This window comes from Procambarus clarkii, chromosome 1 (assembly GCF_040958095.1).
Source record: "Procambarus clarkii isolate CNS0578487 chromosome 1, FALCON_Pclarkii_2.0, whole genome shotgun sequence".
Lineage (NCBI taxonomy): Eukaryota > Metazoa > Arthropoda > Malacostraca > Decapoda > Cambaridae > Procambarus > Procambarus clarkii.
The window spans coordinates 30,089,863-30,101,888 of record NC_091150.1 but is presented as its reverse complement, the minus strand read 5'-3'; the positions used below and the strand labels follow the sequence as shown (position 1 = coordinate 30,101,888).

At 37.8% G+C, this 12,026-nt stretch overlaps 1 long non-coding RNA gene across 1 annotated transcript; it reads right to left on the bottom strand.

Moving 5' to 3' along the window:
• Window positions 1–968: 968 nt before the first annotated feature.
• LOC138358262 (uncharacterized) lies at window positions 969–8,934 on the bottom strand. Its single transcript, XR_011225301.1, has 3 exons — window positions 8,799–8,934; window positions 5,697–5,813; window positions 969–1,273 (listed from the first exon to the last, which is right to left on the bottom strand). It is a non-coding gene; the product is annotated as an uncharacterized lncRNA (long non-coding RNA).
• Between the last annotated feature and the right edge of the window lie 3,092 nt (window positions 8,935–12,026).

Here is a 12,026-nt window from a genome sequence, read left to right as displayed (position 1 = left end):
TAGGTCTATAATTGCCAGGGTCATTGGGTTTCGGTATTGGGACCATTATTGCATGTTTCCATTGTGTGGGCAACACTCCACATAGGAATGACTTGTTAAACAGGTGGAGTAGTGGATTGCCAGACACTTCACACAGTGCATTGAGTATGTCGTAGGTGACGCCATCTTCACCAGGTGCTGTACTTTTACCCTTTTCATAGCCCCCTTTACTTCCTTGGCTGTAATTGGTTCCCCATACTCGTCATCACTAGATTGTGCTCTTTTTATCCTAATCCTTCTGTCATTATGTCGGAGGAGCTGTTCCCTGCTTACTTCTGCAGGGAGGGAGGAGGAGGATGATGCTGCATCACTCCACTTGTGAATTAGTTCTTCAGCCTTACCATGGGGGTCGTTGTGAGCCGCAGGCCGGGCTCTGCTCCCCTTAGCTACCTTAATTTTTGCCCACACTTGTCTTGCAGACGTTTCTCTTCCAATAGAGCTAGTGAACTCTAGTCATTGTCTTTCCCTTTGTAACTCATCTGCAATGTATGTACCTTTACCTGACTAAAAAATCTAATCTAAATCTATATCTAATCTATATGCTTAGATATATGCAAATGAGAGAGTAATAGAGCGAAACCTTTAAAATACTGAACAATTTGGAGGATATTGATTCATACAATTTCTTCAAAAGGTCAGATGTAACACGAACAAGGAGCAAAGGTTTCAAGCTCAACAAGCCACTGTGTAGGAGTGACAACAAATGCTTTTTAACCCATACGATTATGATCATGGCAATAAGGTTTCTAAAACAGTAGGCATTCTTCCAAAGCCAGACACTGTACTATGTTCCTCGCCCTAACCTAGTCACTCAGTATTATTCACTCATTTATCTATGTCTTGTCTATTTATGTCTTAAAGGTTACAAGACGTACATTAGTCAATACAATTGGTGCTTAAAATGTTAAGGATCTCTTGTGAAACACGGGTATTAATAAAAAAATTTATTATGTAAAATAAATAAAAAAGGCCCAAGGGCCATGAAGTAACAAGAATGCAAGGCCGGCACAAGCTGGCGTAAGTAGAGAAGACGGAAGATTCTTCATATTAAAAGACCCTGCTTCTCCAAGATGGCAGTCACACCCTGCTTGCCCTGGACAATCACCATATGGAGGACTGTTTACTGTGAAGGGAAGTCCACAAATGCAATGCCAGCATGAGTCAGTCTTGAAGGGTAAACGATGATGGCACCCTCACAGTAACACAAAAGCCGAGCAAGCCCAGTGAGGAAGACCTGTTGATGGGAAGGAGGAGAATCATTAGTCACAACAAAATCCACATAGAAACAAAGGAGAGAAAAAAAATAAAGTGGATGTCTTCTTTTTGTATAGACATAATAAATATTGCCATTTGGCTATGTATTTATATGATATATAATAGAATACAGCATAAAACAAAATAAGAAGGGTGATAGGAGAAGAAAAGATTAGTGTTCAGTGAGAATCCACAAGGTTTTCTCTGAATACTCTTTATTTTCTTCAAGGCTGTGGGTCCCTACAATTGCACCAGAGGTGGTACACACCCCTATTATTATTTAAACAGGTGAGTACACACACGGTGTTAGCAAACTTAGCCTCCAAACACACACACACACATGGTATCAGCAAACTTAGCCTCCAAATACACACATGGTATCATCAAGCTTAGCCTCTAAACACACACACACACACATGGTATCAGCAAACTTAGCCTCCAAACACACACACACACATGGTATCAGCAAGCTTAGCCTCCAAATACACACATGGTATCATCAAGCTTAGCCTCTAAACACACACACACACACATAAACGGTATCAGCAAGCTTAGCCTCCAAACACACACACACACACACACATACATGGTATCAGCAAGCTTAGCCTCCAAACACACACACACACACACCCACATACATGGTATCAGCAAGCTTAGCCTCCAAACACACACACACATGGTATCAGCAAGCTTAGCCTCCAAATACACACATGGTATCATCAAGCTTAGCCTCTAAACACACACACACACATGGTATCAGCAAGCTTAGCCTCTAAACACACACACACACATGGTATCAGCAAGCTTAGCCTCTAAACACACACACATACATGGTATCAGCAAGCTTAGCCTCCAAACACACACACACATGGTATCAGCAAGCTTAGCCTCCAAATACACACATGGTATCATCAAGCTTAGCCTCTAAACACACACACACACATGGTATCAGCAAGCTTAGCCTCCAAACACACACACACATATGGTATCAGCAAACTTAGCCTCCAAATACACACATGGTATCATCAAGCTTAGCCTCTAAACACACACACACACATGGTATCAGCAAGCTTAGCCTCCAAACACACACACACACATGGTATCAGCAAGCTTAGCCTGCAAACACACACACACACATGGTATCAGCAAGCTTAGCCTCCAAACACACACACACACACATGGTATCAGCAAGCTTAGCCTCCAAACACACACACACAGAAAATGGGGACATTGAAACAGTTGATAAACTTGATTTCAAGAGAGAGAGGTCACTATGGGGAACTTCAAATTTTTTTTAATAAGTAATTAGGCAGACTTGTTGCTAGACAGGGAAGTAAATTAAATGTATGCCAAATTTTGCAAAATATACAATGAAGGCACACAAACATTCATACCAAAACAGAGATGCAGGGCCAGAAAACAGGATTGGTTCAACAGAAATTGAGAGAGGGCCACAGACCAAAAGACACAAAAATGGAATGAAAGACATTGAAAAACTACAAGCAGATGTCAACAAAGTTTTCGATTGGGCAGCAGAAAATAACATGATGTTTAACAGTGATAAATTTCAGGTACTCAGGTACGGCAAAAATGAGGATCTGAAACATAATACAGGGTGCAAAACACAATCGAATCTTCCCATAGTAGAAAAACAGCATGTCAAGGATTTGGGAATAATGATGTCCGACGATCTAACGTTTAGGGAGCGTAACCAAGCAAATATTGCGTCGGCCTGATCGGATGGATTATGAGAAATTTCAAATCCAGGGATCCCATCACAATGGTTGTACTCTTGAAGTCACTTATGTTGTCCTGTCTCGAGTACTGCTCAGTATTCACTTTCCCCTTCAGAGCACGGTTGCACGGTTGTTCCTGCCGGAACAACCGTGGACATCTTCAGGAGAAAACTGGACTGTTTTCTAAGAGAAGTTCCGGATCAGCCGGGATGTTGTGGGTATGTGGCCTTGCGGGCCGCTCCAAGCAACAGCCTGGTGGACCAAACTCTCACAAGTCGAGCCTGGCCTCGGGCCGGGCTTGGGGGGTAGAAGAGCAGAACCCCATCAAGCAAGTATCAAAATAGAAAGAAGCCAAACCCCCAATCATACCAGCGATACAAAGATGCGAGAAACAACTATACAGCAGTAAGGGAAGAGGCAGAAAGAAATTTTTAAAAAGGGATAATGGATAAATGTAAAACAGAACTGGGCCTATTCTACAAATTCATAAACAACAAATTGCAGGTAAAGGATAATATCCAGAGGTTGAAAATAGGAAACAGATTCACAGAAAATGATAATGCAATGTCTGAAACATTAAACCAAAAGTTCCAAAGTGTGTTTATACAAAATGAAATCTTAAGAGAACCAGACACAATAAGAATTTCTGAGAACATCATAGAGCGTATAGAGGTGTCTAGAGATGAAGTGGAAGATATGCTAAAGTAGCTAAGTAAGAACAAAGCAGTTGGTCCAGATGGAGTTTCACCATGGGTTCTGAGAGAATGTGCATCTGAGCTCAGCCTTCCACTTCACCTGATCTTTCAGGCATCCCTGTGTACAGGAGTCATAGCAAACATGTGGAAAAAGGCTAACATAGTTCCAATCTACAAAAGTGGCAACAGGGAAGACCCCACCTCTCTCAGTTATAGACCTGAATCATTGACAAGTGTAACAGTGAAAGGATTGAAAAAAAAAAATAAAAACTAAAAACTAAATGGGTAGAACACCTTGAGAGAAATTATATAATATCACACAGACAGTATTGTTTTCGATCTGGAAGATCCTGTGTATCGAATTTACTCAGTTTCTATGATTGAGCCACAGAGATTTTAAAGGAAAAAGGTAGTTGGGTCGACTGCATCTATCTAGACATAAAAAAGGCTTTCGACAGAGTTCCACATAAGAGGTTGTTCTGGAAACTAGAAAATTTTGGATGGGTGACAGGTAAGCTTCTAACATGGATGAAAAATTTTCTGACTGATAGAAAAATGAGGGCAGTAATCAGAGGCAATCGGACTGGAGAAGTGTCACAAGTGGAGTACCACAGTACATGCACCAGAAATGTTCATTGTCTACATAAATGATCTACCAGTTGGAATACAGAATTATATAAACATGTTTGCTGATGATGCTAAGATAATGGGATGGATAAGAAATTTAGATGATTGTCATGCCCTTCAAGAAGACCTGGACAAAATAAGTATATGGAGCACCACTTGGCAAATGAAATTTAATGTGAATAAATGCCATGTTATGGAATGTGGAATAGAACATAGATCCCACACAACCTACAAATTATGTGAGAAATCTTTATATAATTCTGATAAAAGAAAGAGGTCTAGGGTTGATTCTAGATAGAAAACTATCACTTGAGGCCCACATAAAGAACGTTGTGTGAGGAGCCAATGCCACACTTTCTAACTTCAGAATTTTGTTTAAATACATGGATGGCGAAATACTAAAGAAATTGTTCACGAGTTTTGCTCGGCCAAGGCTAGAATATGTAGCGGTTGTGTGGTGCCCATATCTTAAGAAGCACATCAACAAACTGGAAAAGGTGCAAAGACATGCTACTAAGTGGCTCCCAGAACTAAAGGGCAAGAGCTATGTGGAGAGGTCAGAGGCATTAAATATGCCAAAACTAGAAGACAACAAAAAGAGGTGATAAAATCACTATGTACAAAATAGTAACAGGAATTGATAAAATCAATAGGGAAGATTTCCCGAGACCTGGAACTTCAAGAACAAAAGGTCATAGATTTAAACTAACTAAACAAAGATGCCAAAGAAATATAAAAAAATTTCCTTTCGCATACAGAGTGGTACACGGTTGGAACAAGTTAAGTGAGAAGGTGGTGGCGGCCAAGACCGTCAGTAGTTTCAAAGCATTATGTGACAAAGAATGCTGGGTAGACGGGACACCACGAGCGTAGCTCTAATCCTGTAACTACACTTAGGTAACTACATTTGGTGTCAGCAAGCTTACCGTCGAAACACAGACAAACAGCCTGCCTATTATTCAAGGCCTTCTCTGAGTACTCTCTATTTTCTTCTCTGAGGCTATGGGTCCCTAATCTTGCACCAGAGGTGGTACAACTTTTAAGTTTTTAACTACTGCACTGAGCACCTGATTTTGGCAAAGACTTCTTAGTGCAATTGTCAAGGACATAGTTCTGGTATTTTTTTGTTTATAAATATTCAGGTATAGTTAATGTCAAAATGTTTCAAAACTCAACAATTTATATTTCAAAACAAAAAAAGTAATGAAAACATTACAAAACATTAAAATATAGCCTAATTAATTAATTAATAAAATAGCACAACTCTCAGAATGTCTAAAGGCGCTTTGAGCAATGAAGTAGTAAATTTTATATATATAATATTATATATATAATATATATTTACCTGTGATTACTGCTTAGCAAAAATTTGATCTCTGTGAAAATTGGTCTCGTCATTGCTAGGAGATATTTTAAGACCATGATTTGCTGTGGATGGCACTGTAGTCTTCAAGTCATCAATCTAAAAATAGAGGTAATCTTTTAAAATGTAAATTTTGTATAAAAAAAAATGCAAAAATAAATTGCAAGAATAATATGAAGTTATTATACAATTTTTTTTTAATTATTTAAATATTTGTGAGACATTATTAAGAAATGTATGAAGTACAGATTCTCTAAGACCTGATATGTATCTGCTTATGTTCCACCACATTACATTCAGGGCTGAAGAGAAAACACAGCCAGTAAGGTAATGATCACTTAGGATGGACTGGGATGCTACATGTAGGTTGGGGCTAAGCTGCGTGAGGCTAGGATGCCCAGCCTGCCTTGTCTAGGCTGGGCTGGGCTAGGCAACACTAGGAAGGAGTCAACAAATCTCTGGAGTGCCTTACTTTTCCTGATATCCTTAAAAAAGCAAGAATGATGCCATTTTATAAAGGAGGCGAGACAGCAGAAATAAACAATTAGAGAAAAATATCAAATCTACTTATACTTTCAAAAATATTTGATTTTTTTTTTTACAAACATCTCTTCCTACTTTGTAAAATTCAACATGAATACAAACACACACACACATCCCTAGGAAGCAGCCCATAGCAGCTGTCTAACTCCCAGGTACTTATTTACTGTTAGGTGAACCAGATATAGAGAATAACCACAAAATCTTGTAAAGCTACTAGTACACGCAGCATTTCAGGCAGGATATATAATATTAATATATATATATATATATATATATATATATATATATATATATATATATATATATATATAACTGAAAACTCACACCCCAGAAGTGACTCGAACCCATATGCTATGCCCAAGATTACCATCCGAGTGCCAGCGGGGAAGTGGGTCAAATAGCCTCGGCTATCACTTCCTTATGTCTGGTCGTGATGGTCAAGCGGATTAAGGCGTCCCTGTACATACCAGTTGCGTTGCTCCTGGCAGTATTGGGTTCGAGTCACTTCTGGGGTGTGAATTTTCAGTTGCATATTGTCCTGGGGACCATTCAGGCTTGTTCGCATTTGTGTTCCTCACGTGTTGCCCCAAAAATGAGGTGATTTGATAAAATGCTATGCCCAAGATTACCATCTGAGTGCCAGCGGGGAAGTGGGTCAAATAGCCTCGGCTATCACTTCCTTATGTCTGGTCGTGATGGTCAAGCGGATTAAGGCGTCCCTGTACATACCAGTTGCGTTGCTCCTGGCAGTATGGGTTCGAGTCACTTCTGGGGTGTGAGTTTTCAGTTGCATATTGTCCTGGGGACCATTCAGGCTTGTTCGCATATATATATATATATATATATATATATATATATATATATATATATATATATATATATATATATATATATATATATGAATACATACATACGGGACAAAGAGCCAGAGCTCAACCACCGCAAGCACAACTAGGTGAGTACACACACACACACACATTATATATATATATATATATATATATATATATATATATATATATATATATATATATATATATATATATATATATATATGAGTGTCAGACGATGGAGGAATGATTTTTTTTATTTAATTTATATAAAAAATTATTCCTTCTGAAGATGTATTAATATATGAAAGTACTTAAGGAAATTCCTGTTTCAATTCTTCCTCCGTGGTCTGACACTGTCACATTTTTCATCAAGTGTTAATTTTTGTGATTTACACACACGTGGCATGTTTACACACACATTATTTATATTATATATATATATATATATATATATATATATATATATATATATATATATATATATATATATATATATATGTCGTACTTAATAGCCAGAACGCACTTCTCTGCCTACTATGCAAGGCAGGATTTGCCTAATAAGCCAAGTTTTCATGAATTAATTGTTTTTCGACTACCTAACCTACCTAACCAAACGTAACCTAACTTTTTCAGCTACCTAACCTAACCTAACCTAAAAAGATAGGTTAGGTTAGGTTAGGTTAGGTTAGGTAGGGTTGGTTAGGTTTGGTCATATATCTACGTTAATTTTAACTCCAATAAAAAAATATTGACCTCATACATAATGAAATGGGTAGCTTTATCATCTCATAAGAAAAAAAATTGAGAAAATATAATAATTCAGGAAAACTTGGCTTATTAGGCAAATCAGGCCTTGCATAGTAGGCCGAGAAGTGCGTTCTGGCTACTAGGTACGACATATATATATATATATATATATATATATATATATATATATATATATATATATATATATATATATATATATATATATATATGGAACCCTCAACCCTATAAGTGGAGGGTTCCTACAAACTCAACCAGAGGTGGTACCCTCTATATATTAATAAAAAGGCAAGGCTATGCTAAATCTAGGCAGGGATTGGCTTGGCTAAGCTGGTCAGGGCTTGGCTAGGGTAGGAAGGACTGGTCATGTTTAAAAGCAAGGCAGGGTTAGGCTAGGCAAGACTAGGTAAGGGTATACTGGGATAGGCTTGGCTACGGTAGGCTAGGAAGAGGTAAACTAGGATAAGCAAGGCTGTGCAAGCACTATGCACAGCTAGAATGAACTATGCTAAGATGGTTTAAGCTGGGCTAGGTTAGGATAAGCTGAGTCATGCAGGGCCCCGATTGACCAGTGGAGTCTAATAGTCTAACCTTCTAGCTAGTTTGCTGACCTAAGAGTGTAAATGCCTAGCCCCTAACCTGAGATATATAAAAAAGTTGTTACATTCTTGTACAGCCACTAGTACGAGTAGCGTTTCGGGCAGGTCCCTGGAATACGATCCCCGCCGCGAGGAATCGTTTTTTCATCCAAGTACACATTTTACTGTTGCGTTAAACAGAGGCTACAGTTAAGGAATTGCGCCCAGTAAATCCTCCCCGGCCAGGATACGAACCCATGACATAGCGCTCGCGGAACGCCAGGCGAGTGTCCTACCACTACACCACCTGCTGCAATATTATTATAAAAGAAATATTACTTATTATAATCGTAAATACTAAATACCTGTTGTGTTGATTTAGGGGCGACGACGATCGTGGGATCGGATGCGAGCCACAGGTGGCCTACACCATGCTTTCTAAGGCGTCCCTCTCATAACAAAAACAAATCCGTGCATTCATACACAAACAGAGATCCCGTGGTTATGCGAATACTTGCAATTCTTTTACTTAAAATAATAACAATTAGATTAATAATAAATAACATAATTTTTACTCAAGATTCACAAACATCATTAATACTATTTAAAAAAATTTTTTTATAAGACATCTAAAAACAGATATACAGACTTTGTGTGATATTTATTTCAACATTATATATTAATAGAATGTTGTAACTATTATTTTTAAATATTAGGTAGTTTCCAGCTACGTAAATCGCATATAAACGTTGCAAAAAGATTTTAGACTGAATTAACACATTACACATTTATGGAGTAATTAACAACAAAACAATCTTTATTTTCATTGCAGAACATATATCAGAGCATACTAGTGACTCATACATTTAAAATAGTGTGATTTTTAAACAATTCGGTTGTAAACCCGCAGAACCGCCTACCCGCCAAAGACGTAACATAAGAAATGGTATATAATTCATTATTTTAAATTACATATATAATCATTAATAATTTTCGGCAGCTATCGAGGTTCTCCATAGTTAAATTCCTGTACTCTAACAAGATGCTACTTGCTGTTTAGCTGTTTAAATTCTTGGAAAATTGTAATGACCAGCGACATAAAATATAACAATGAAATAGTAGCTGGTAACTGTAGGTGAACGAAAAATTAAATTCCAAATTGATTAGATGTTTTTCTAAATATAAAGATCGACCTGAAGGAATTTTATGAATTATGGACTAATTAAACAAAAAAATAGGTAATTTTACTTGAAGAACAGATACCAGAGAATAGTTAGTGAGTACATTTATATTGTATAATGGGAGAAAGCCCCTGGTAGCCGCGAATTAAAATAACCACCTACATTAATTGATAACTAGGAAATAGTATCTGGAAACTTTATCTGAACGAAAACACAATACCAATTTGTTTAGATGTTTTTCTTAATATAAAGATCAACAGTAAGGAATCTTATTCATTATGGACAAATTAACAAAAAAAAACGATAATTTTCATTGAGGACCATATATTAGAGCATACTTAGTCACTTATATATTAAAAGTATTGTGTATTTTGAACCATTGGGGTTGTAAACAAACAGAACGGCCTACCCGAAAAGTCGTAACATAAAATGTTGCATATGTTTGCTAATTTATTATTTGATAAATGATTATTATTAATTTACGACAACTATAGAGGTTTCCCATTAGTTAAATTACTGTAGTCTGACTAAATGCTACTACAAAACATGTATAAATCCTGGGAAAGTCACAATGACCAGCGACATTACAGCATAGAGGGTTAAATAGTAACAGGCAACTGTCGGCGAACGAAAAATTCATTTCCAAATTTATTAGATGTTTTCCTAAATATAAAGATCGATAGGCTGGAATTTTCTGGATTATGGCCTAATTAAGGCAAAAATATATATATTTTTACTTGAAGAACAAATATCAGAGCATAGTCAGTGAGTTATAGAATAATAAGAGTGTGGTATTTCATTGTATAACAAGAGATAGTCCATGGAAGCGAAAATAGACGTAGTTTTACACAAAATAACGTCCAAAAACAGCCGTAGAGTCAAACGGCAAATGTTGACGTTCTTTTTAAGAGGACAGGTTGCTCTGCACGTATTCGCAGTTTGAAATTGCGACTTTTTATACCCAACATATGCCAAGTACTGAAAGCGGCAGTGAGTCAAATTTTGCACAAACTCCCCTGCAGTTCTCGAAATATCCCAATTTCGAGGCCTGAGCCATATTTTGGGGCCAAATTCTGGCTCTCTGCACGTATTCGCAGTTTGAAATTGCGACTTTTTATACCCAACATATCCCAAGTACTGAAAGCGGCATTTGGTCATATTTGTCCCAAACTCCCCTGCAGTTTTCAAAATATCCCAAACTTCTCAATTTCGAGGCCTGAGTCATATTTTGGAGCCAAATTCTGGCTCTATGCTCGTATGCGAAGTTTGATATTACGACTTTTTATACCTAACATATACCAAGTCCTGAAAGCGGCAGTGAGTCACATTTTGCACAAACTCCCCTGCAGTTTTCAAAATATCCCAAATATCATAATTTCGAGGCCTGAGCCATATTATGGAGCCAATTTCTGGCTCTCTGCACGTATTCGCAGTTTGAAATTGCGACTTTTTTATACCAACATATGCCAAGTACTGAAAGCAGCTTTTGGTCATATTTGTCCCAAACCTCCCTCCAGTTTTTAAAATATCCCGAAAATCCCAATTTCGAGGCCGGAGCCATGTTTTGGAGCCAAATTCTGGCTCTCTGCACGTATTCGCAGTTTGAAATTACGACTTTTTTATACCCAACATATGCAAAGTATTGGACGCAGCAGTGAGTCACATTTTGCACAAACTCCCCTGCAGTTTTCAAAATATAACAAACATCTCAATTTCTAGGCCTGAGCCATATTTTGGAAACAAATTCTGGCTCTCTGCACATATTCGCAGTTTGAAATTACGACTTTTTTATACCCAACATATGCGAAGTACTGAAAGCGGCGTTTGGTCACATTTGTCCCAAACATTCCATGCAGGTTTCAAAATGTCCCAAACATCCCAATATCGAGGCCTGAGCCATATTTTGGAGCCAAATTCTGGCTCTCTGCACGTATTCGCAGTTTGAAATTACTACTTTTTATACCCAACATATGCCAAGTACTGAAAGCGGCGTTTGGTCATATTTGTCCCAAACTCTCCTGCAGTTTTCAAAATATCCCAAACTAACCAATTTCGAGGCCTGAGTCATATTTTGGAGCCAAATTCTGGCTCTCTGCACGTATTCGGAGTTTGAAATTGAGACTTTTTATACCTAACATATGCACAGTCCTGAAAACGGCAGTGAGTCACATTTGGCACAAACTCCCCTGCAGTTTTCAAAATATCCCAAATATCCCAATTTCGAGGCCTGAGCCATATTTTGGAGCCATATTCAGGCTCTCTGTACGTATTCGCAGTTTGAAGTTACGACTTTTTATACCCAACATATGCCAAGTAGTGAAAGCGGCGTTTGGTCACATTTATCCGAAACCTCCCTCCAGTTTTCAAAATATCCCAAACATCCCAATTTCGAGGCCTGAGCTATATTTTGGA